Raw genomic sequence first — 27,512 nt, 5'->3', positions numbered from 1 at the left:
ATTACAAATAAAAATATCAATATAACAAATATAAAATAAAATAAGGGAATAAGATTATAATTAATATTGGTAAAATAACCAACTAAGGAGTATTCATAACCTCCAGACATATCCTACCCACAATGTAACAGAATCTGGCAACCTTCCACAGTCTGGCTGCGGTGTTTGGAACCATAGATCTAATTAAAAGCTAGGGTGAATAATACATCTTCAGTGCCTTTTTAAAAGTTACCACAGATGGGGAGGCCCTTATCTCAACAGGGAGTGCATTCCAAAGTCCAGGGGCTGCAACGGAGAAGACCCGTTCCCAAGTAGCCACCAAACGAGTTGGTGGCACCTGCAGACAAACCTCTCCAGATGATATTAGCAGGTGGTGGGGCTCATGGCGAAGAAGACGTTCTCTTAAATACCCAGGGCCCAACTAGCACCTTGTATTTTGCCCAGAAATGTATCAACAGTCAGTGCAGTTCCTTCAACACAGGGGTAATATGGTGTCTTCTAGATGACCCAGAGACCAACTGGCTGCCGTGTTCTGAACCAACTGCTGTTTCCGGACTACATACAAAGGCAGTCCCACATAGAGTGCATTACAGTAATCCAACCTAGAGGTTACCGTTTTGAGGTTGTTCATCTCAAGTAACAGACGCAGCTGGCATATCAGCTGAAGCCGATAAAAAGCACCTCTGGCCACTGCCTCAGCCTGAGACACCAGTGAGAGGTTCGGATCCAGAAGCACCCCCACACCCAGGTTGCTGTGCCAGTCACTGTGATCTCACTGTCCTCCCCCAATGCAAATCCATTCTACCTACACTGAAAGGGACTACTATTGTGATTGTAATACCTAGGGGCTACAGAATCACATACTTCACAGTATTATGTGAAATGAATCTCTACCTTGGTGCTTCAGAGCCAGGTCAGACAATAAACATTCTTTCTTTTCCACAAGATGCACATTTGCTATTAATATTTGATGCTCCAGAGATTATTGATTCTACCTAGGAGAAAACCAACCTTGAATTTGGAATTAGTATGAATTCACCCTCCAACTATACTGATAAGACTGGCCGGGGTGTGTGGGGTAGGGGGAGCCAGATATCTGTGTCACATATCTTGAAAACTCTTATTTGTAACTTACAAATGGAAGTTTTAAAGATATGTGGAACAATTTCCACATTTTCCCAAAATTAGTCAAAAGCTAAAAAGTGAAAGGGCAAGACATTCACCCACCCTTTTGGCATTCTGACCAGTGGCCAATGACAGCAAAGGGAGTGGAAATTGGGTTGCTGCTATTGGCTAGGATGGAGAAAAGAGGAAAGGACACTAGCTCCCCCATCTAAACCTGCAGAAAAGATATGATAAGTTGATCTTCAGAAATTCAGGAACCAGAACATTGGTATGGTTTATTTTACTCACTAATTCAGTACAAATGCAAAGAACTGAGGGCTGAAGAAGAAGCACCACTTCTGGAGGTCAACAGGAGGGAAGAAATCCTAGATATTGCAATGAAGAATCCTAGCTGACAGACTGTTACTCATGACCAACTTATTCCATTAATTTCAAGGGGACAACTCATGAGAAATTCAGTCTGTGTCTGCTTTTTTTCTTTACTACCTGACACCCTTTCATTCATTCCTTGCTCTCTCCATTGCCATAATTTCTCCTTTCATTTCCTTATCCATATGGAAAGGATATCAAGGGGACTTATTTTCTCTAGAAGCTGGCACAATTTATGTCAGATTGCCAGTAACTTTCTGGCAAAGAATGTGAAGGTAATTGTATATGTTTCAGTCTTGCAGATATCAAAACCAGTTAGACTTCTTATTTGATATAAGGGATGCATGCAGAAATAACTTGGGGGATATCAATGTCTTTTTCAGAATCAGACTTTTAGATTTTTGTTTGAAGTGGAAAACACAACAGTTTGGAGACCAGAAGAGAGAAAGAGAAATGGCCCTTGGTTAAAGTACCCTGTTATTTATCCACTCATGCAAATATATGTATGGAAGGTTATTGTGCATAATTATGGAAAGTTGAAACGCATTGGCAGTGACATAGTGGGCTTGGAAGCAGCCCAGGGACAAGCCACCACTGCCACATGCCCACATGCTGGCCATGCCCCTTGTGATGGCATCAGCTGCATGCCAATCCAGGGGCATGGCCAGTGCCAAGACTGGGTGGGGCCGGAGGCATGTGGCCCTTCAGTACATTCCAGCCAGCTTTGTTCGCCAGCAGGGTGCTTCCTTTCTCGCCTTCGCTCCATGCAAGGGAGAGAAAGAAAGCACCCAGCTGGAGAACAAAGCACTCACTGGCTGGAAGAGACTGACAGACCATATCTGTCTCTGTCAGCCATGAGAACCTCACCTGCCAGCTGTGTGCTTCCTCTCACTCACTCAGAACAAGTGAAAGGACACCCAGCCAGTGAACAAAGTGCTCACTGCTGGAAGTGGATGAAGGGCCACAAGTCACACTCCTAGCTAGCGAGTGCTTTATTCACTGGCTGGGTGCAGGAGGAGGGTGAGTGGGTGCCTTGGTGGAGGGGGCTCCATGGCAGACCCTGATGGACCACAGACATCCCCCCCCAAAAAAATGTTGGCTACAGCACTGCTCATGTTTACATAGTACAGTGACTCAGACCATTGATCCATCCAGCTCAGCATTGTCTGCTCTGATTGGCAGAAGCTCTCCAGAATTTAAGGCTACAATAGTTCCCAACCTTGCCTGGAGATGCTGTGAACTAAACCTGTGAACTTTTGCATGCAAAGCAGATGCTCTACCACTGAACTACACTCCCCATCCTCTATTGATAAAATTTGTTTGTTCTCTCTCTCTCTCTCTCTCTCTCACACACACACACACCACCACCACCATCTGGCCAGAGTAAATGTAGAGCAGACCAAGGGTGAAGGGCTGTCTTCTTGATATATATCTCAACGGGCCAAATTGACAGTTGGTGCTTTAGATGTATCGTGGTAGTTTTGTTCTCAAAAGCTGACTTCTACTTGATGTGTAGGATTCCTTCCCTGAAGATTACCTTGCATCCAACAGTGAGGAACTGTTTCAGCTTTGTTGACTGCTGAAGGCACAACTGAACAGGACAAGAGAAGAGAGCTTTCTCCTCCGTGGAGAGAATGGGTAGGAAGCAGTCTGTGGAATAGCACTGGGCAGGGACAACGTTGAAAACTGCTGGTCTAGGGCATACATTACAGAGTTGAATCAGCAGCCACTGTCTCAAAGTTTGATGTCAAACAATAACAGCAGGATAATGAGACATGTTAAACATTTTCACTCTGGCACCACAACAGTACAATTTGATTTGCAGTTTTGCCCTAGGTCTCTACAATGGATGCCTAAGGCAGCTACACCAAATTCTGATCTTTCTTATTATAATGTGCCATTATAGCCAACTGAAACAGCATGTATCCTTATATGCAATTTGTTTTTTAATGGTTGATTGCCTCTCAAGATTATTGACTTTTCCCCATTCAGAAAAACTAAAGTATTGTCAGATGTTGCCTCAAACCGTATTCATTTTTATTACAGACATCACAGCTGAAACATTTTTTTGTTTTTTCACATTCATGGATTTAAGGCATGAAGCTGACGATTTGTAAAATTAGTGAATGTACAAAACTATTCTCAGATCTCAGGAAATGCCAACTTCTACCTTAAATTGTGAACCGCCCAGGGACCTTTTTGTATGGGACAGTAAACAAACAAACAAACAAAGTCAGACCGATAGGTATGTATGATCTATCAATATTATTTCATTATTTTCTATTTATGTGTGATCTAACTAACCATTTCTAACACTAGCCCTTACCTTTTGTCAGTCACATAGATGAGGTGAGCGTTTGACCATTACTGACCAGAAATTTCCATGATTCTGGCTTCCACTGCATCAACATTGGAATATGTATTAGTACAGTTATACACTGCACAATCCATTTCATCTATACACAGACAATTAAGTATTTCTAGGAATGGTGTTTCATCTTCTTAGATCCAAGAATGCTGCATTCATATCCATGCTTAGCGCTGCACTGTTCTAGGCTGAATTACATAATAATTATAAATCATTTGTATATTAAATAACCATTAAGCCAGTAATTAAGAACTTGATTTGACCAAAGGCCACCCGGTAGGTGCAGGTCTAATTTTGGATTTCAACCTACTTTCCTAGGTCCAGGTAAACCAAAATGTACTGTCAGAAGTTCTCTTTTGTGCTGCATATATGTTTTATAATAATTTAGATTTCTCTTAATGTTCTTGGGAGGTTCTGCTTTCACGCCACCATTCCACAGGCAGTGAATTTGATGTAGGGGAAATATTCAAACATGTGACCTACCACCTGCAGACTGAAACAAAAAATATTTGCCACATTATAAAGCTGAACGACTGGTTCAGAATTCTCACTCCAATTACAAAATCTACAAATGCAAAAGCAAGGCATTCTCCTGAAATCCCATTTATTTCTCCAGTTTTCCAATTCCCTAATCTTTCTACATGCTGACCAGATGTCTCAGCTTTAAAATGCCCAGCAATCTGTTCACCTTGCTGTATGGCTGGCCTATGAGTGATGGTAATGAAGTTGGATTACAGGTTTTACAAAACTTGCACCATGTTACACTTGAACTCTAATTTCAGTGATGAATGTAGATGAATTGGATGTTTGTCAGAACTCCGTAACGTTTTGCTCGTACTGTGTTTCGGTCTATTTCTGCCCACTTTCACCACGGATTACAGCTGATGCCAAAGGCTCCCAACAACTACCCTGGCAATATTGCATTTGCTGCTGCACCTCCAGTCAGGCTGTCACCATCTACCACTCCTCTGCGTCCTCCACTATTAAGGATTTTTTGTTGAAGCGAATGAGCACACATTTTGGTTTTAATATCTTCATGAAAATGTTAAACCTGACATCAACAGCTAGTTATGCTACCTAGACTGCCATTATATCTCTGCTGAGGAACAAAATGTTGCCGAGACTGCAAATATATAGAATAGAAAACCGCAAAAGTGCTTGTTATTGCACATTGTTATTAGACAGTTCAGCTGTCTTTAAGCTGCAGAATTGCTTTTTAATATCAGTTTAATGTGTTCTATATTTATATAATATTAAACTGTGTTTTCTTATTCCCATTATGCTGCAATTTCTTTAACTGTATAAAGCTTGTTTAAAAATTCTGATGTGAAACACACATTAGAAAAACACAAGACTCTCATTAGATAATTTTCCTCTTCTCCCATTCATTTCAGTTTGTAGCAGCACATCCATCTTCTTCCTTTCTTTTTGTAGATCATTATTGCAGGGGAATTTTCAAAAGCAAAGGAAGAAAATATTTTTAAAGGATTACGGATGGTGCCAGCTGGCAATAGAACATGACATCCATCAAAAATAGTCTTACATTAGCAGATCTTTTTTATTGGACAATTAGCAAAAAGACATATGGCTTTATTAATATTCTCTTCAGCTTCAGGCTTCAAGGCTAAAAGCATGAGCTCACATGAGCCATATTTGTTCTCATATAATCTGTATCTCATTTCCAGATATATAACCTTTCATAGTCAGGTCAGAAACTGACAAGCTGCAAAGACAGGCAAATACTTTCTTGGTAAATTGGCTCAGCCAATATCACAGGTTGAAATTTAAATGTATGTCTCAAATTCTTGTGAAGCATTATATGGGATGATGGTGAGGAGCTAGGACTGCCATCCCAGAGGAATTTCACAATTTGTGGTATTGTATCAGTGAATAGATTTGGAACACACAAATCTAAGGCATTGTGGCAGTCTTGGGCGGGCAATGCCTAATCATGTCAGTTGTTGCATAGCATCATATAGCATTGTCAGCTGTATATCTGCCCTATGATAACTGTTTTGGCTGTGTGCTTTGGGAATAGATGCTCATTACTTTGATTAATGCTCATGTTTCATGCTGAACCATTACCCAGGTGATAGGGGGAATCCCTGGTTCCATTGATGACAAGGACAGAGATGCAACTTTCCCATATTGCACTTGCCATGCTGTCTCTTTGCTCATATTTGACTTGTGTAAGACACAACACACTGCAGCTGCCATGACACATTTGTACTATCCTAACATACTACAATAATGCAGCTTTCTGGGCACACCAGCACCTTCCACTGAATTCTGGTTTCTCCTCGCCACAAGCTTAAGAAATAGCTGTAAGGCAACTTAGTTCATCTTGCACATGAGTTCATATTCTGGGCATTAGCTCCACAGTTGTGTTTTGTAAAATATTCCATTCCACCACCACCACCCCAGCACAATTTGACTACTTAGCTCTCTGTACCATTCATTATTTCATTTCAATACTAACTCATTTTCACCACCTCTCCAATCTACGTACACAATTTATGTTCACAGTTACCGTTCTTTTGCTGAAGCCCCAAATACACTTTAATTATTCTTCTTTGCACGTGTCCCTTTTCTGCAATGCCCTTTTCAAGATGGTAAAAGAGCAATTGAATGAAGTATTCATGGAAGTGAAATTCCATAACTATTCTTTATGAAGCAAACAAATATGGAACACAATATAAAGCAAAATGGAATTTTACAAGTGCAGGTGCACTTTCTCGAGTCTAGGGATTCTTTTGTTTGTAGATTCCTAGTTCTGTGCTAGTTTTGTGTACCACTGTCCACTAGAGAGCAGGCTGAGATCAACAATCCTGTTTCATTTATCTGCTAACCCATGTTTGAACCCAGGTGTCTCTGAAAATGGTTAGTACATTAAAGTACCTCACTTTCCAACTCCCATTGTTAGCTTATAAATTGCTATCAAAGTTGATGGATATAGCTTGTGAAGCTTAGTGACCTACGGTGGTGATAATAAAGTATTCTGGAACCTATATAACATTTTACTCTGTCACTATGGTTTTCTTGCTCTAGTGACATCAACTAATTTGTACTGCTTTACAGGGAATTTCTATATCCAGCTCTTTAGCTAGGGTCTCAGTTCCCTTACATTGCTCTTACTCCTTCCTGTCAGACTAAATTTCTTTCAAAGAGAAATATTGCTTGATATTGATTCCAGTGCACTAGATAATTTCAGGTTCTCACACTGTTGTTCAGCTGAAACAGCATTTGTGAAGATGGTTTCCAGAGGCTTCAAGCTTTAGCTCTAAAAGAACAGTGCTTAAAATTCCCTGAGAAGACCCTTAAAATCTATTCAAAGTCTTTCCCAAAGAATAATCCCTTGCTATTATAATTGTGCCGAGTTCAGGGAGCTATACCAGAAAACCAATACATTTTCAAAACAGCTTTATAGGAGGGTTTGTTTTTCTGTTGGGCACTGTTTTGGAGGACAGTGTTAACTTTGATTTTTTAAAATGGGTCAGAATAAGGCAACAGAGCCTAGCTGAGGATTGAAAATGGCTAAGGAAAAATATCCCCAAACGTCGAATAAGTACAGATTTGAAAGGAAAATGCTTTAAAATGATGACATTTCCTTATAAACTACATACGATTAACAGAAAAACAAACAGTACATGTTGAGATGTCATGTAATAATAATAATAATAATATAATACTAATACTACTACTACTACTACTAATAATAATAATATAATAACAAGCCATTATTGGAAGGGTGGTATAGAAATTGAATTAATAATAATAATAATAATAATAATAATAATAATAATAATAATAATAATAAAAAATTAAAAGGGTGGGTTTTTTCATATATTTTGATGATTTCATGTATTTGTTTAGAGAGAGAGAGAGAGAGAGAGAGAGCCTTTCTTGTAAAATTCAGAATGGCTTACACATAAAATTAAAATTACAGTTTCAGACATCAAAACAAAAAATACATTGAACCAAATCAAAACAGATTATCAATAGTGCCACAAACCAGGGGGAAAGTTAAAATGCCAGCTGAAACAAAAACAGTCTTAACAAGCTAGTAAATGCTGCCAGTCATATCTTGAGGGTGGGGGAGAATTATACAAGTTAGGAGCAGCCACTGAGAAGGCCCTTTCTCATACAAATATCACCATACTTCTGAAAGGGGAGTAGCATGCAAGAGAACCTCCCTTAAAGTTCTTATGGGGCAGGTAGATTCATGTGGGAAGAGGTAGTCCTTCAAACACCGTGAACTGAAATAGTTTTGGCCCTCAAAGTTCAAAACCAGAATTTGAATTGTGCCCAGGAGCACACTGGTAACCAATACAGATGGATCAAAGGTGTTAAATGCTCAAAAAAATCTCATAATAGGACCCTTAGTGCTGCATTCTGGACCAGCTGGAGTTTCTGAAAATGTCTTCAAGGGTAGCTCCCTGTACATTGCTTCAATCCATTCAAGATGTAACGAGGGCATGGATAACTGTGGCCATATCTGACTACTATCAAGTTGACACTGATAGTGCATCAGCTGAAGCCGGGCAAAAGCCTCCCACCTCAGCAAACACCTGGGTATTCAGATGTTACATGGTTCCCAGAAAAACTCCCACATTGTGGACCTCATCCTTCAAAGGAAGTGTAACCCCATCTAGGATAAGTCATGGATGAAAGAGTAGTTTTCCTGACCATAAGAGCCTCCATCTTGCCCAGATTTAATTTCATCTTGTTAGCCCACATCTAGCCTTTCACTGCCTCTATACACTGATTCAGAAACTCAACCACTTCTCCAGTTAGGGATGGCAAAGATAGATAAATATGGGTGTCTTCTGCATATTAGTGACAGCCAACACGAAACCCCTCCCCGATGACTTTCATCAGCAGTTTCATGTAGATGTTAAACAGCATAAGGGGCAAAACAGAACTCTGTGGGAAACCACAGACCAAAGGTCAAGATCACCTTCTGGAATCACCTTCTGCCGGAAGATGTAGAACCATCTCAACACTGTGCCTCCTACCCTCGTCCCTGCACAAGGCACTATAGAAAGATACCATGTCAATGGTATTGAAAGTCACTGAGAGGTCCAGCAGGAGCAATAGGGATGCACTGGCCCTGGCCAGCCCCCACATAAATAATCCACTAGAGTGCTCAACTTGATTTCAGTTCCAAAAATGGGTTGGAAGCCAGATTGAAAGGTGGTCAGTCTCCAAGTCATCACTACCTCCTAGAGCAAATTGGAGTCAGCCAATAGCTGTCCAAAAGCTCAGAGTCTAGGGAGAGCTTCTCCTGCCGTTATGCCCTGTTCAAGGGAATAGTAGCCCACTCTAACCTTGCTACACCCGTATTTCCTAGAATTAGCAAATTGGAAATGATTCTACAAATGATGAAAGAAATATCGGGGAATGAAATTCCAGGTGGCTTTGTGATGTATTTAAAGAAACAAAATAACATTCAAGCTTCTCCTGACAGGCCCTCATTTGGAAATTTGAATGGCATAACAGTTCTGGAATTTATCTATCACATAACGTTGTGGTCGAGGAAGGGGATCTAATCTATTAGGTAAATCTAGACTATTACCCTTATGTCTAAAATTACAAATGTGTTAAATTTAGGGAAGGAAGACAGTTTTATTGAAAATGCTTTTTTATAGGTTTGAAAATGTACAATATAATGATAATGTCATTCCATATGCTATGTTCTCACTATTACAATTGAAATACATATCATATGACTTCTGTAATTTCCTTTGCTCTGCTGTGATGTAAGACCTACATTATTAATCATTACAATAAAAAGGCAATAAATAAATAAATAAATGATTATAGCTCAGGAAAAAAAACCATTTAAAACTTTTATGATTTCTGGCCTATTTTTTACTGTGCTTGTACAAAATGTTTAGCTTCTATAGAGAAAAATGTGTTCCTCCAGGGACAGATGCCTCTCAAGTATAGATTCAGGAGGGCAACATGGTTTTTATTCTGGCAAGAGGGAACATCTTGGTTAGACTTCCAGTAAATAAGTAATGCAACTTTTCAGCTGGTCTCTGTTCCATCTCTTCAAATAATAAGTTAATATTTTATATTGCTGCTTTGATTGCTTTGTTTTCTTGTCTAGTTGAAACAATCTTCAGAAACAAGAGTAATGTCTAGAGGTACCAGGAATTCTACAGACTGCTGCTACTACAAATCTCTGGTATTCTGAAAAGTAGGTAAGAACCAAAAATGTTCTGGACATGACACTTCTCTCCACAGTCTCTACATATTTACCTACTTGCTTAGGGGAGCCCAGTAACTGATCTGATGTAGCACCTGATATGGTGAAGTCATAAATGTGCTCTCTTTTGTAAGAGGACAGATTAAAAAATGTAATTTGAATCTGCCTGCTTGGTAATTTTGAATTTGCCTGCTTTAGTACTTGGAGCTGGGTAAAAAGGCAACTTTTAAAGTGGTGGTTCTCTTGTATTTGGTGGGGGGAATAGCAACTACTTTCCTTATCCCAACATTCCTTATGGTGACAGTTGCTGGTGTTTCCCTTGTGTTTCTTTTGAAATTGCGAGCCTTTGGTGGCGGGGTAGGGGGTTGGGAAGACAGGGAACCAACTTCTCATTCAGTTTGCTAGTAAACCTCTTTGAGAACTTTTTTTGTTGAAAAGCAACATGGAAATATTATTATTAATAAAAATAATAATAAATAATTTGTCTAGAACCAATGTCCTTTTCACCCTATGAAGTTTTCAACTGTTGAAGACCCTACTTCCTTGCTGAATAAAAGTATTTCATACTTTACCTGTGAATTAAACATTAATTGTTTATTCAATCTGTGTAGTATAGAATAGGCAATTATTAATATGAGATTATTACATAAAAACATTTTCTGAAAGAAAAGCATTTGGGCTGCAAAATAATTGATGTGACAACACCACTAGCTGGTTTGTTGGCTTCATTCTTCAACTAGAGATCAAGACAAAGACAAAATGGTGACCCTTCATTTATTTTGTCCCGTGGTTGCAGTAATAACCCAGCATACAAACTGATGTTGTGATCCTGTGATGTGCACTATCTTCCTTTCTCAGAGTGATGCTAAAATTTGTAATTTATTTATTGATCGTTTGTATAATTCTCCCTTCAAGGACTTCACTGCGGCATACATAGGTTATCCCTTTTTATCTTCTCAACAACTGCCTGATTTTGATTAGACTTGGAGGCTGACATCCTGACTTTTGAAGCATGTGCGAAAAGTACCTCCTAGCACACAGCAGAACCACAGCCGCAGCTCCATCAGTTCCCCTTTTGTGTGCATTTTAGCACACAAAGCCAGTGGACACTTCTCCTGGAGCACTCTTCTGTGCTCCCAAAGCCACAGCAAAACATGTCACTGAAGGCAGCAACGTATTTCTGCTACTATAGAGAGCTTTGAGAACACAGGAGAGTGCTCTGGGAGAAGTGTCTGCTGGTTCCATTGCACAAACATTTGCATGTAAGGGAACTGACGGGGCTGCAAAGATGATGCTATTTACATGCACACCTCCATAGTCAATTTTCCAAGATCACCCAATGAGCTTGGTGGGTGACTGGGGATATGAAGGAGAAGGAGAATATTTGAGTCCCTTATTAAGAAGGACAAAGAAATGTGGTCCTGAGTGGCATACTATTTAGTGATATATGGAAAGTTAACATAGTTGGTTCTGAAGAGTCCAGACTGGGTCATAGGACATAGCTGTAACTAATCTTTATTTTAAGTTTATATAAAATAAGATCCAAATCATGCTGGATGAGAATGCTGGATTACATGTGCTTAAGATGGAGAGTTAAGTCAGTGGGTACGTGCTGGTATGCAGGAATTGATTCATATTAATTCCCCCCCTTCAGGAGTTAAAGATAACATTAACCCTTTACATTCTGGCTATAAATATCACAATTCCAACATGAACTAGGGAGTTGATTATGATCTTACCAGAGACCTTCTATTTGTCCTTCCAGCTCATCCATATGGTTTTTAATGACACTGCAAGGTATGACAGTAAGAAGATAAGAGATTACTAGAAGCTAGGGAGATGTTCTTGGACTGGGGAGATGTGGATTCAAATGTCTACACAGCCATAATCCTGGGTTAGTCACCATGGCCCAGTTCAGCTGGCACACAGATTAAGGACTGAATCCTGGTTATGCATGACATCGTCTCAGGTGCATGCATCCCCCCTCTGGGTGTGAGGGGAAGGATTCTGTGTGTGAGGGGAAGGATGGGAAGAGAGCTGGTCTTGTGGTAGCAAGCATGACTTGTCCCCTTAAACTAAGCAGGATCCACCCTGGTTGCATACAAAAGGGAGACTAGAAGTGTGAGCGCTGTTAGATATTTCCCTCAGGGGATGGAGACACTCTGGGAAGAGCATCTAGGCTCCAAGTTACTTCCCTGGCATCTCCAAGATAAGGCTGAGAGAGATTCCTGCCTGCAACCTTGGAGAAGCTGTTGCCAGTCTGTGTAGACAATACTGAGCGAGATGGACCTATGGTCTGACTCAGTATATGGCAGCTTCCTATGTTTCCATGCTTCAGATGCTGACTTGGAACAAACCAGGGTCTGTGTGACAATCAAACTGGGTGATCCTGGCTTGTTCTAGTCACCCTTTCCAAATAAATGAAATCTGAAATTGGAATTCTACCAGAAACAGAATCCTTTGTTCCCTCATATGTGAAGGGGAGAGGACCTGAGGTTATGAGATGTTGAACAAAATGAGGAATCAATCCTGGCTCTACTGACACCAAAACCAGACCTCCTCCTCACTCCAAGCGACCTCACAGGGTTATTGTGAGGATGACAATGGACAAAACCCCATTCTGAAGGAGGGTGGGATTATGTGTGCCAGATAGGAACATAGGAAGCTGCCATATACTGAGTCAGACCACTGGTCATTCTAGCTCAGTATTGTCTTCACAGACTGGCAGTGGCTACTCCAAGGTTGCAGGCAAGAGTCTCTCTCAGCCCTATCTTGGAGATGCCAGGGAGGGAACTTGAAACCTTCTGCTCTTCCCAGAGCAGCTCCATCCCCTGAGGGAAATAGCTTACAGTGCTAACACTTCTAGTCTCCCATTCAAATGCAACCAGGGCAGACCCTACTTAGCTAAGGGGACAAGTAATGCTTGCTACCACAAGACCAGATCTCATTAAATTAAAGCTATAGGGCATTAGGTGAATTAACTTGGTGCTATCCCCAAGGCTTTCTGCTGAAAAGAAAGGTTCAGCTAGCACAACAGGCAAATTCTTTGTTCTGTTGCTGTGAAGGATTTGCTTCTCTTCCCACAGGTATCGTGTATCATGATAAAATACTGCTGAACAGAGGTACATCTTAAAAGATTCAGAATAAGGTCTTCAGACTAGGATTCTCAGGGCCTGGAACTAGGCAGTAAGAGGCACGTGAAGAGTGACCCCTGCAAACTCTCAGTTGATACCTTTTTACATTAATTGGCTTTTGTTCCAACTGTGTATTTACCTTTCAGTAATTCTTTCCCATTCACATCTCTCAAGCTGTCTATGGAGGACCTGATGTGAAACTAGACCAAGACCTTGCTGAAGTAAAATTATAAGATTCTGTTGTATTTTCCCTTGTCTGCTAAACTAGTTTCTTTATTAAAGGGAGCTAAATTTGTTCAGCATGTTTTCTTCTTAACAAAGTCATGTCATCCATTAGTCATTCTGACACAGCCTCCACTGCTTCTTCTATTCCTTGTTCCTGTCAATATTGCCAGTAGTCCTATCACCATTTATTTTTGTAAAGAGAGATGAGAGATATGCATGCAATCATCAGTGCAGCCTTCTTTGCATCATCTGGCAGTGTACTGCCTTCTGTGTTGAGCAGCAGGCCCAGCATATCCATTCTGAACATGGCTAATGTATCATATGGTGCACAAGTTACACGAGGTATGACCTCTTGTTCTTCAACTTAATCGTTATAACTCACAGAACAAGTTTTTATCTCTTTTTTTTAGCTGAATAATTCTGAACTCACCTGTACTAGCACTATATTAATATCTTTGCAGGCTCAGTCAGTTTGGCCAGAAACTGACAAACATGCTTTTACCACTAGTTATGAGGAAAACCACACAAACAGCCAGGTTATCCCCTCTTTTCCTGAATCCAAGTTGCTTGAATCTGAGAATCATGGCATAATAAGTGGGAGGGAGGGGGCTTTGAGTTTTTTTTTTACTCTGCCACCTCTCCTCCATATGCATGGGCCATCTCTGTTCTATTAAGAGAAATTTTGTACAACTATCATATTTACCCGAATCTAAGATGAGGTTTCCCGCCTAAGTCTTGCCTGTTAAATATGAGCCAGGGGTGTGGGGAGTCCTCTATCTTTTGGATAAATACAGGTATAACCTGTATTTAACCTCTACCTTTTAAGGCATTATCTTACATAGAGTTGGCTTTCTTTGGGTAAATACGGTATAGTTTGCAAGGTAGTTGCTGTATTCATGTTTAGGAGTTTTTATGTTGTCACCTCAGTAGGAAATTTTTTTAAAAAAATTACAGTAATGGTAATGTTTAGCACTGATATATGTATTTGGAATGCTCAAAGAGCTTCACAAACATGATCTTGCAATCCTTACAACAACTCTGTAAGGGATCAGTGGTGTGTGGCCACTATGAGGGGGGACAAAAAGCATATCCCGGGCTACCTGCCACTTCCTCCTGCCCCTCTGCACTTGGTGCTCAAGGCTTGCTCGTGCCCAATGCTGTGTTGCCAAGCCAGACAGAGCTGCCTCATCCCAGTGATGGGGTTACCTTTAAGGTGGTGACATTGCTGCGGTGATCTCACCTGACAGGGCGTGGCTGGTGCAGGGTTGGAGTCAAGCAGAGTGCTCAGCAAAGGCAGGCTGCTGATGGCAGGCAGATGGGTGATAGAGGCAGTGCAGGCAGAGGACATGCTCATATCTTGTCCCAGGACCATCTTCAACCTCGCTACATCTCTATATAGGACAATACTGTCATACCTGATAAGGATGTGAGGATCACAATATAATGTACTGTGAACACACTAATCTATATCAATACAGCAGATAATGTATGCAGGATGCAAGAAGCTAACAGACAGTGGCTTGCTGGCTTTCTTGCCAAAATAAAAGAATGGCAGAGGCTAGATTCAAATCTGGAATTTTCTGATTCATAGCTCAGTCTCTTAGCTACCATCAAGCCATAGAAACAACATTCATAGCTATGCTTAAATATCTCCATTTTCACAGTTGAATATAACTGAACTAATATGCACCTATTTAAGCATCATTATGTAAATTTATTTATTTATTATATTTGTGCACCACCCCAAACTTCCATCTTTACAACATCTTAAAACAGGCATAAAAACCTTAAAATGATTTAAAACCACAAGGCTAGTTAAAAAGCCTGGGTGAAAAAAAAGTGTCTTTTAGACTTCTTAAAAGTTGTCAGAGATGGGGAGTGCCTATTTCAGCAAGAAGCACATTCCAGAGTCTTGGGGCAGCAACAGAGAAGGCCCCTACCTGTGTAGCCACCAAACAAGCTGGTGGCAACTGCAAGACAAACTTCTCAATATTATCTCAATGTGTGATGGGGCTCATGGTGAAGAAAGCGTTCTCTTAAATATCCAGGGCCTAAGCTGTTTAGGGCTTTATAAGTTATCAGCAACTTGTATTTTGCCCAGAAGTTTATTGGTAGACAGTGTAGTTCTTTCATTACAGGAGTAATATGGTCTCCTCGAAATGACCCAGAAACCAACCTGGCTGCTGCATTCTGTACCAATTGCAGTTTCTGGACTATGTACAAAGGTAGCCCCACAGAGGCCATGTTGCAGTAGTCAAGTCTGGAGGTTCCAGCACATGTACTGCCGTTCTGGGCTCATTTATATCAAGGAACAGACTCAGCTGGTGTATCAGCTAAAACTGATCAAAAGCACCTCTGGTCACCACTTCAACTTGAGATACCAGGGAGAGGTTTGGATCCAGAAGCATTCCCAGACTATGCATCTGTTCCTTCTGGGGAAGTGTGACCCCTTCCAGAACTGGCAGATCAAGATTTTCTCCTGAGTTCCGACCCCGCAAAATAAGAACCTCCGTCTTATCTGGATTCAGTCTCAGTTTGTTATCTCTCATCCATCACTGCCTCCAGGCAGGCATTTAGGGAGATTATGCCTTCTCCTGATGATATTAACATGGAGAAATATATTTGGGTGCCATCAGCATACGAACACCCTGCAGCAAATCTCCTGATGATCTCTCTCAGCGGTTTCATGTAGATGTTAAAACTTGGCAAAGAGGCACCTTTTAATGTGGTGATTCTCTTTTTTTTAGCAGGGGGAGAGTAACTGGCCCTATCCACCACCAGCACAGTACCTCCAGTGACTGTTGCTGGTGTCTGTCTTATGTTTCTTTTTAGACTGTGAGCCCTTTGGGGACAGGGATCCATCTTATTTATTTATTATTTCTCTGTGTAAACCTCCCTGAGCCATTTTTGGAAGGGTGGTATACAGGTGAAACTCGAAAGATTAGAATATCGTGCAAAAGTTCATTAATTTCAGTAATGCAAATTAAAAGGTGAAACTGATATGAGACAGACGCATTACATGCAAAGCGAGATAAGTCAAGCCTTAATTTGTTATAATTGTGATGATCATGGCGTACAGCTCATGAGAACCCCAAATCCACAATCCCAGAAAATTAGAATATTACATGAAACCAATAAAACAAGGATTGTAGAATAGAACAATATCGGACCTCTGAAAAGTATAAGCATGCATATGTATTAAGTACTTGGTTTGGGCCCCTTTTGCAGCAATTACTGCCTCAATGCGGCGTGGCATGGATGCTATCAGCCTGTGGCACTGCTGAGGTGTTATGGAAGACCAGGATGCTTCAATAGCGGCCTTCAGCTCTTCTGCATTGTTTGGTCTCATGTCTCTCATCCTTCTCTTGGCAATGCCCCATAGATTCTCTATGGGGTTCAGGTCAGGCGAGTTTGCTGGCCAATCAAGCACAGTAATCCCATGGTCATTGAACCAGGTTTTGGTACTTTTGGCAGTGTGGGTAGGTGCCAAGTCCTGCTGGAAAATGAAGTCAGCATCCCCATACAGCTCGTCTGCGGAAGGAAGCATGAAGTGCTCCAAAATCTCCTGATAGACGGCTGCGTTGACCCTGGACTTAATGAAGCACAGTGGACCAACACTAGCAGATGACATGGCTCCCCAAATCAACACAGACTGTGGAAACTTCACATTGGACTTCAAGCATCTTGCATTGTGTGCCTCTCCATTCTTCCTCCAGACACTGGGTCCTTGGTTTCCAAATGAGATGCAAAAGTTGCTCTCATCAGAAAAGAGGACTTTGGACCACTGAGCAACAGACCAGTTCTTTTTTTCTTGAGCCCAGGTAAGATGCTTCTGACGTTGTTTGTTGTTCAGGAGCGGCTTGACAAGAGGAATACGACATTTGAAGCCCATGTCCAGGATCCGTCTGTGTGTGGTGGCTCTTGATGCACTAACTCCAGCCTCAGTCCACTCCTTGTGAAAGTCCCTAACACTTTTGAATGGCCTTTTCCTGACAATCCTCTCCAGGCTGCGGTCATCCCTGCTGCTTGTGCACCTTTTTCTTCCACACTTTCCCCTTCCACATAACTTTCTATTAATGTGCTTTGATACAGCACTTTGGGAACATCCAACTTCTTTTGCAATTACCTTTTGAGGCTTTCCCTCCTTATGGAGGGTGTCAATGATGGTTTTCTGCACAACTGTCAAGTCAGCAGTCTTTCCCATGATTGTGATTCCTAATGAACCAGACTGAGAGACCATTTAAAGGCTCAGGAACCCTTTGCAGGTGTTATGGATTGATTAGCTGATTGGAGTGGGACACCTGGAGCCTAGACTGTTGAACCTTTTCACAATATTCTAATTTTCTGGGATTGTGGATTTGGGGTTCTCATGAGCTGTACGCCATGATCATCACAATTATAACAAATTAAGGCTTGACTTATCTCGCTTTGCATGTAATGCGTCTGTCTCATATATCAGTTTCACCTTTTAATTTGCATTACTGAAATTAATGAACTTTTGCACGATATTCTAATTTTTCGAGTTTCACCTGTAGAAATAAATCAATCAAACAAACAATAAAAAGCACTGAAGACAGTATGAAGCCCTTGGGGATGACATATAAAAGTTCAGGTTTTGAAGAGCCACAGTCTCTAAACAACACCATCTTGAATCTGCCCAAGAGGTAGAAGTGGAACCACTGCGAAGCAGTGCCTCCCTCTCCCAAATAGCAAGTCTCCCCAACTGACTGCTGCTGACTGAGATATTGCTGTTGCGTGATCAGCTGGTAGCAGTATTCAGCTGGTAGCAGAGGTTCTACACCACACCCAACAGACCAGTTTGGTTTGGGGACTGAAATTCCCTTGGTAGTCTATCTACTGGACTGGTTTGGCAGGTTGGGATTGAGGGGCACAGCCTTGTGATGGTGCTGGTCCTACCTGGCTGGTAGGCTCCAGACGATGCTACTGGAGAACTGCTGTTCAAATCCTTGGCCATTCGCCTATGGAATCCTACAGGCAGTATAGACATTTGTTATGCAATGGAAATTTTTTGGTTAAAAGGCAGTATAGACATTTTAAAACAAACAAACAAACAATCCTATTACAGACTTGCACAGCAGCTTTGTTCTGGACATCCTCAAATGTTGCAGCAGCAGCAGCCACATAGCCTTCTCTTGTTTTTGCTGTCCCCTGCACAGAGGCAAGCAGCTGCAGATATTAATCACAACAATACCATTATGAAACCTACTGTTCACTAAGCAACTTAGATGCCACGCAAAACAGATGCAAAGAAAACTACAAGATGCTGTTTAGCAGTCCAAAAATATAGTCAAAATTCCTATGTTTTTGTCCAGATAGGTGTGCCACGCAGGTGCAGGACAAATTTTAATTACTCTTTTCAGTTAATAACTTTTCTGTGTATCTTTGTAGTTTCTGCCAAGTGTTTTGGCCAATAACAATAGATGCTTTTCCAAGGGAAATCAAGAAGGCGATTCACAAGAGCAGCCCTACCTGGGAAAGGCTGCTCACGTGAAGCACTGGGATCGAGGCTGACCCCACTGCTGTTGGAAATTCTCTGTGGTGAGAGAACCCCTTTCTTAATATAGCAGAGTGCACAGAGGCACAACACACAGCGGATTTAGTTAGGCATGCGTGTTTGCTGAGAATAAACTAACTTGGAGCCAATTCATAGTTTCAAATTAATATAAAAGGCATTTATTAAGGAACTCAATTCTAGATAGGAAAGTGAGGATTTAGGATCTCTAATCTAGCTATCTGGATGCAGATGGATTCTGCATCCTCTCTGCACATTTGGTGCAGGGAGAGGAACTTGCCATGTTGCAAGGTAGGCGGGCAGGTAGCAAGAGAGAGAGAGGAAGAAGGAAGTTGAATCCCCTAAGATTAGCAATCTACATTTCAAAGGGATAGCATCAGAGCAGTGGAGAAGGGATGACAAATATCTTGACCCTCTAGGCCTCTGACTTACTAGTCTGTCCTCCACTGTCTGAGGCAAGAGACAGCGCAAAGTCCTTTAACTTTCCAACAACTGCTGCCCTGCCAGGAAGCCTGGAGATTGCCCCTTCCCAAGGCTATTACCCAGAAGGGCAAGTACATCCTTCTACTCAGGTCGTGTGTGTGCACAGGCTACAGGCAGCCCATGAACACACAGAGCAGGGCGGCAAGCGCGCTCGGTTGAGGAAGAATCCCTTGATGCACTGCGCTCCTGGCGCAGCGTAATGAGGGATTTCAGAGAGAGGACTTCCTACTCCAGCTCCCTGCTCTGCTGCTTGCTGACAGAGCCCTGGAAATAAATTTGATCATGTCCCCACACCAGCCCTCCCTCCACGCCATCTACTAGTCATGTGAATGACTTTAAGATAAACCCGAAATGCAGGTCACCCTACCTGCATAGGTATCATAGGTCTGCATAATCTCAGGGTGGAGGCTGAGATTAAATGCCTTGGAAGGAGCCGTTGGATGAGGTGGTATAAAAATGTAATAAGTAAGAAATAAATAAGAAAGGGGAAAGAAGAGACAGTTTGACCCGAGAAAGAAGTTTGAGATATTGAAGCTGGCTGGTAAAAATCAGTCAGGGGAGGGCTGCTATTGATATTAAGAACTGATGTTTTAGGATCAGTGCTGCTTCTTTGCAGGTATGTCTGTTTCCCATCTCCAAAACCTGATTGTGTGGGAGCTGGGTAGGACATTTATCAAGGGTGGACAAAACAGTTCCCGGCTCCCACACAATCACTCTCCACTCCTTCTACCTTGATTTTTGGATTCACATGACTGCTGATCAAGAGTGCTCATGGCTCTCCTATCTTGGTTCTGGGTGCTCTCTAACCCTCTTTAGCGTTGTGTGAACGATCCTAGTTTATTCCAGTGTTGCCATAAGTCTCCAGTAGACTACTACTACTACTACTACTACTACTACATTTTATATCTCGCTCTTCCTCCAAGGAGCCCAGAGTGGTGTACTACATACTTGAGTTTCTCCTCACAACAACCCTGTGAAGTAGGTTAGGCTGAGAGAGAAGAGTCACTCAGTAAGTATCATGGCTGAATGGGGATTTGAACTCAGGTCTCCCCGGTCCTAGTCCAGCACTCTAACCAACTGGCAAACCTGTGCCTTGAACTCAGGGGAGTGTGAAACAACGGTTATAGACAACAAGCTAGATATGCTTGTGGTAAACAGAGCACAGCAAGTAGTACTCCCATTTAGAAAAACTCAACAGAACCCTCTAACCTCCCACTTTATATAAAATTATTCTTCCTCAGTTGCTTTCTATTTCTCTGAAACAAAGGGGAGATAAACGATGAAAGAGCTGAAATGTCAGATAAAAAAGCCAAGAAAAGAAAGGGTGAAGAACTTACTTGAGAGTTACTCATTCTTCAGAGTGCACACCTACTTCAAAGGTGACTTTATGAGCCAAGTTCTAGTGACATTGTCACGTTCCCAGTATGAGATAAACACTCTCCTCTTCTCACTTAGTAAAGGCTAAGGGCAAAATTCTGCTTCTGCAGAGGGTGAACTGTGCTTAATGAAAGAAGAATTGCACAATTAGTGGCATCTTGAGACTATCTGCCCTTTTAAAGTTAGAAATACCACCAAAGGAAATGTACTGATGCCAGAATTAGGAAGTGAGATTTGTTATACCTTTGCAATGAACAGAACCATTGTCTCTTCAGTTTAGACATATGACAACAATGAAGTTAAGTTTACGGCTAAAGCCTTGATCTAATATCCTTTAAATAATGTATCTTCTTAGGTCTTTCCAACCAGGATGCAACTCTCCACAAAGTAGATTCACATAAAGGAAAGGCTTATAGGTAATTCCAGAGAGGTACAATCTGTGTGCTCACACTCCTGCCTCTTAATGCTCCCCAACAATCATGCTCCCTACCAATCACATGCCTGTCCAGTGCAGCACTCAGTTTCAGTCAATGCTCCTCAGTAAAAGATGCTCCCACTGAATTTTTACACCCTTCACTATCAGCACTGCATTCTTGAACAATTGTGGGATCTTGATTTGATTTCAATGCCCCTGCTAAAGGATAGGGATGTGCATGAAACCGGACGGACCCCGTTCAAAGGCGGGGGGTGTCTGCCTTTAAGGGCGGGGAGGGTGCACCTACCCCTTCCTCCGCTTTCCCCCCGCTGGAGCTCAGTTTCCTCAAAGTCCATCGGGGCGGCAGTGTACCTTGCTGCCACTCCGTTGCTTCCCGGAAGTAACCGTGAGTACTTAACATGCATGTGCCCAACACACGCAGGCACGCCGAGTACTTCTGGTTACTTCTGGTAAAGGGGGCAACAGGGAAGCTGGGAGGTACGCTGCCACCCCAATGGACTTTGAGGAACCAAGCACTGGCGGGAGGAAAACGGAGTGAGGGGCAAGTGCACTCTCCCCCACCCTTAAAAGGACATTGTAGAACTGGAAAAGGTGCAAAAGAGGGCAACCAGGATGATCAGGGGTTTCCTTATGAGATAAGGCTACAGCATCAGGGGCTTTTTTAGTTTGGAAAAGATGCAACTATGGGGGGACATGACCGAGGTGTATAAAATTATGCATGGAGTAAGAGAGTGAACAGAGATAAATTTATCTCCTTCTCTCACAACACTAGAACCAGGGGTCTTCCCATGAAACTGAAGGCCATAAAATTTAGGACCTACAAAAGGAAGTGCTTTTTCACACAGCACATAATTAATCTATGGAATTCTCTGCCACGGGATGTGGTGATGGCTACTAGCTTGGATGGCTTTAAAAGGGGCATAGATGAATTCATGGAGGACAGATCAATCAATGGCTACTAGTCTGGTGGTTATAGGCCACCTCCAGTCTCAGAAGCAAGATGCCTGTAAATACCAGTTGCAGGGGAGCAGCAGCAGGAAAGAGGACATGTCATAAGAACAGCCCTGCTGGATCAGGCCCAAGGCCCATCTAGTCCAGCATCCTGTTTCACACAGTGGCCCACCAGATGCTGAGAGCATGCCCTCTCTCCTGCTGTTACTCCTCTGCAAATGGTACTCAGAGGCATCCTGCCTTTGAGGCTGGAGGTGACCTAAAGCTCTCCAACTAGTAGCTGATGATAGACATCTCCTCCATGAAGTTATCCAAACCCCTCTTAAAGCCAACTAGGTTGTTGGCTGTCACCACATCTTGTGGCAGAGAATTCCACAAGTTGATTATGCGTTGTGTGAAAAAGTACTTCCGTTTGTTGGTCCTAGATTTCCTGGCAATCAATTTAATGGGATAACCCCTGGTTCTAGTGTTATGTGAGAGGGAGAAGAATTTCTCTCCATCCACTTTCTCCACACCATGCATGGTTTTATAGACCTCTATCATGTCTCCCCGCAGTCATCTTTTTTCTAAACTAAAACACCCCAGGTGTTGTAGCCTTGCCTCATAAGAAAGGTGCTGCTCTAGGCCCCTGATCATCTTGGTTGCCCTCTTCTGCACCATCTCCAGTTCTACACTGTCCTTTTTTAGATGTGGTGACCAGAATTGTATGCAGTACTCCAGGTGTGGCCACACCATAGTTTTGTATAAGAGCATTATAATATTAGTAGTTTTATTTTCAGTCCCCTTCCTAATGATCCCCAGCATGGAATTGGCCTTTTTGACAATTGCCGCACATTGGGTCGCCACTTTCAATGAGCTGTCCACCACGACCCCAAGATCCCTCTCCTGGTCAGACACCGACAGCTCAAATCCCATCAGCGTATACTTGAAGTTGGGGCTTTTCGTCCCAATGTGCATCACTTTACACTTGCCAACATTGAACCGCATTTGCCATTTTGTCGCCCACTCACCCAGTTTGGAGAGATCCTTTTAGAGCTCCTCACAATCCCATTTGGATTTCTCTACCCATAAGAGTTTGGTATCATTTGCCAATGTGGTCACCAGGGGTGTAACTATAATAGGGCAATGAGAGACAGTTGTCTGGGGGCCCACTGCCTTGGGTGGCCCCCCCAGAGGCAAGTCATACAACTGACTCCCCCAGCCGCGCACCCGCCCGTGCTTCCTTCATTTGTATTCATTCTCCAAAACTGATGTGAGTGTTAAGACCTGGAAGTACCAGAACAGCATGTCTTTCTCTAGTACCATTAAATGACTTGCATCGTCCACAATTTACAATACCTTTAAAAAAATAATTTAGGATGATGTTCTATTGTGGCACATAGGTGTTATATACACACACACATACACACTATGCATTTTGTTACCACTATTCGGCCTCATATAAGATTTCTTTACTTCATGAGCTGAGCTTTAGTGAGGGGGGGTGCATTTTAAAATCTTGTCTCTGGGCCCATTACAACCTTGCTATGCCCCTGGTGGCCACCTTGCTGCTTACCCCTACTTCTAGATCATTTATGAATAACTTAAAAAGCACTGGTCCCAGTACAGATCCCTGGGGGACCCCCCTTCTTACTTCCCTCCATTGTGAAAACTCTCCATTTATACCTACACTCTGTTTCCTGTCTTTCAACCAGTTAGCAATCCACACATGTACTTGTCCCCTTAAAAACTGCTAAATTTCTTCAGGATTCTTTGATGAGGAACTATGTTGAAAGCTTTTTGGAATTCCAGGTATACTATGTCAACTGGATCACCTTGATCCACACACTTATTGACACTCTCAAAGACTTCAAAAAGTTTGTGAGGCAGGATTTACCTTTGCAGAAGCCATGCTCTCCCAGCAGGGCCTGTTCCTCTATGTGCTTTAAAATTTTATCCTTGAGGATGCTTTATATAAATTTGCCTGGAACAGACATTAAGCTAACCAGCCTGTAGTTTCCCGGATCACCCCTGGATCCCTTTTTGAAAATTGGTGTTACATTTGCTACTTTAGTCCTCCGGTACAGAGCCTGATTGCAGGGATAAGTTATATATTTTAGCAAGGAGGTCAGCAATTTCACATTTGAGTTCTTTGAGGACTCTTGGATGGATGCCATCCATCCCTGGCAATTTGCTAGTTTTCAGTTTTTACAGACAGTTTAGAACATCATCTCTTGTCACTTCTGTCTGACTCAGTTCTTTAGCCTCCATCCCCGAAAAGCCTAGTTCAGGAACAGGTATATGCTCAGTATCCTCTGTTGTGAAGATGGACACAAAGAACTCATTTAGCTTCTCTGCAACCTCCATATCCTCCTTAATAACCCCTTTCACTCCCTCATTTTCTAATGGTCAAACCGCCTCCCTGGCAGGTTTGCTGCTTGATGTATAAAAAGAAGTTTTTGTTATTCCCCTTGATACTTTTAGCTAAATGTTCCTCAAACTCTCTCTTCGCCTCCCTTATTGTTGCCTCGCATTTCTTTTGCCAGAGTTTGTGTTCCTTTCTTTTCTCTTCATTTGGACAGGGCTTCCAATTTTGGAAGGAAGTCTTCTTCCCTTTTATGGCTTCCTTGACGGTACCCGTTAGCTATGCTAGCATCCTCCTGGACTTAGTTGTACCTTTCCTCCTTTTGGGTATACAATCTAACTGAGCTTCTAGTATAGTAGTCCTCAAACCTGTGGGCTTCTCAGAGGCATCTGGTGCACCACTGTGTGAAAGACGATGCTGGACTAGATAGGCCTTCGGCCTGATCCAGCAGGGCTGTTCTTATGAGGAGTTAAGCATGAGGCAGTGGGAGAGTCAGTGTTTTGTTTTGTTTTTTGCTCTCTATTGATTTTAATTAGTGTTGTTTTACTTAGGCACCTCAAGAGTTGGTGTAATGCTAGGCCCCTGTTCAGTATGTCTACTGGGTGTTGTTGTAATGTGCTGTAAGTCCGTTCCTCCTCATCCTGCCCATGTCTCCTCACCATTTTAGAGCATCCACCAGACAAATATATGCTGATGGTAGAAATATGCAAGCATATCATTCCACTTGCATAATGGTGCTGTTCTGCTGGTGTAGTGGAGATGGTGGAGACAGCCTTCAGGTGCTGCCAGTGGTAAGGGGGTTATGCCAAATCCTATGCCACACAAACATTTTTAGTGTACAATTTAGTATACAAGTATACAATTGTCCTTGGAAACCCTCCTCACCCTATCCCCTTCTGTATAGGAGTTTAGACAAATTCATATCTGGTCCTCAGAAAAGTTGGTAGTAATTTGCCACAACTTGCCTACTTTTCTAGTGTAACATATGGAAATAAGTAACTGTTCAAGAGCTGAGGTGGTGTCTGATTGATTGATTGATTGATTGATTAAGTGCCGTCAAGTCGGTGTCGACTCTTAGCGACCACATAGATAGATTCTCTCCAGGATGATCTGTCTTCAACTTGGCCTTTAATGTCTCTCAGTGGTGCATTTGACCCCAATAGGGGAGGTTCGTTCCTGGGCAGATGGAGCCCAATAATCAGCCCAGATGAGAGGACTTAAGATCAAAGTTTTATTTGCCCTTAAGTAGCAAAGGTGCTGCTTGGCTCGTGCTCAAAGCAGGACAGAGACTTATCAACAAGGCAACACTTTTAAACATTCTTGAGTTATTCTTAAGAAAACAGTTACACAAGAAAGGCAGTTATATGTCATAACTCGTGGTTAGCCAAAGTTCCTGTTTCTTGGGAATAGGTTACAAAATATGCATGCAAGCAGTTGACCGGTTTGGGCCAGTCTTATCTTGCTCCCTCAGCACTTGCAGTTTCCTTGCTAAATATGATTTTTGCTAAATAAGTGAAAAACAACTACCAAGAGGGTAAAAGATCCTATAGCATGTTCCAGCAATATGGCATAGCTTATGTCAAGCAACTGATTTCATCTTAGCATGGTTATATATTCTCCCCGGGTATGTTTCCCTATATACCACATTCATTGCTGTTGTGATCGAGTCCATCCACCTTGCTGCTGGTCGTCCTCTAAAGAGTGTCTACTTCCTCGTTACTCCCACCCCTCCTTTAAAATTGCTTGCAAGTTGCAACCCCTCAAGGGGTCCCCACCCACAGTATGAAAACCCCTGATTTTAGGGGGTCACAGTATCAAAACGTTTGAGAACCTCTGTTTTAGCATCCCTTGCTATTGTAGCATATAAGGCAGGCATTTCAATTCCACTCCCCACCCCCACATACCACTTTTGCAAATATCAACTTTACTAACTGATCACTGACACCAGAAAGGGTTGCTATATAGGTTGCTCCATAGGGTTGCTCCATAGGGTGGGTTGCTCCATGGGGTTGCTCCATAGGGTTGCTCCATAGTTGCCCCCACAATGAGGGAGGCTAGAGGAAAGGCACAAGGCCCAACCACACACCCCTCCACCGGCCCCCACCACCTGAAGTAATGTGGCAAGCTATCACACCCAGCCCTATGGCATGTATAGTGCACTGCACATCAATCTCCCCCCTTACCCTTGCAGCATGCACCAATTGCCTCCACTGCTTTCTCCCTACCTGACAATGGCAGCCACCTCCACTCTGCCTTTTCAAGACAGAGAGCAAGGAACAAAGCACCAGGAAGTGTGTATGCGTGGGGGGGGGGGACTTCATGCCCTCTGCCACTCCTTTTGCTGTCCTCTGCTTTTTGAAAAATCCCTGCTTCTCCAGTTGCTGCTGTTTCCTGGTTTCTCCTCTGCTATGCACTCTCCTTTTCTTCTTGCTCAACCTGTGTTCTTTTTAGAAGGACTGGGCCACAGTCACATCTTGCCATTGGTGCACTCCCACCCCAGCTATCTGCACTTCTAATGGAAGTTCTAATGGAAGTTCTTCTAATGGCACTTCTAATTCTAACCACTCTGTCTTAGGACAAAGGGTAGTATAAACGAATGAATGAATGATGGTGTCTGCTAAGGCAGAGCAGTGCCATGTCTGACATTCTGTGAAGCACCATCAGTGGTACCAATGTAGTGGTTGAAACCTATTGACAGGGTCAGATAACTTGTTCCAGGCTTTCATTAAAGGATATTCATTGATAGAATACTATTTCACAACAGGACACAATGTTCCATTCTAAATAACAAGTGCAAAGTATTATCAAAGAGCAAACTGCATGAAGTTATTAAGAGCTTTGTGCTGCTTGTTGCATTTATGTGATGATGCTCTGAAATAAAAACCTTCATTAAGAATATGAAACACTATGATCCACAGGATATCCCTTAAAATAAGGCACTTTTAGCATTACTTAG

General features: G+C 42.3%; 1 long non-coding RNA gene across 1 annotated transcript; it reads right to left on the bottom strand.

Annotated features, from left to right (window-relative positions):
• Positions 1 to 11,811: 11,811 nt before the first annotated feature.
• Positions 11,812 to 18,971, bottom strand: LOC128328484 (uncharacterized). Its single transcript, XR_008309243.1, has 3 exons — positions 18,350 to 18,971; positions 14,673 to 14,847; positions 11,812 to 11,863 (listed from the first exon to the last, which is right to left on the bottom strand). It is a non-coding gene; the product is annotated as an uncharacterized LOC128328484 (long non-coding RNA).
• Positions 18,972 to 27,512: the final 8,541 nt, after the last annotated feature.

This window comes from Hemicordylus capensis, chromosome 5 (assembly GCF_027244095.1).
Source record: "Hemicordylus capensis ecotype Gifberg chromosome 5, rHemCap1.1.pri, whole genome shotgun sequence".
NCBI classification, from domain to species: Eukaryota; Metazoa; Chordata; class Lepidosauria; order Squamata; family Cordylidae; genus Hemicordylus; species Hemicordylus capensis.
The sequence above is the reverse complement of the archived record's forward strand: the minus strand, read 5'-3'. Positions and strand labels throughout refer to the sequence as shown.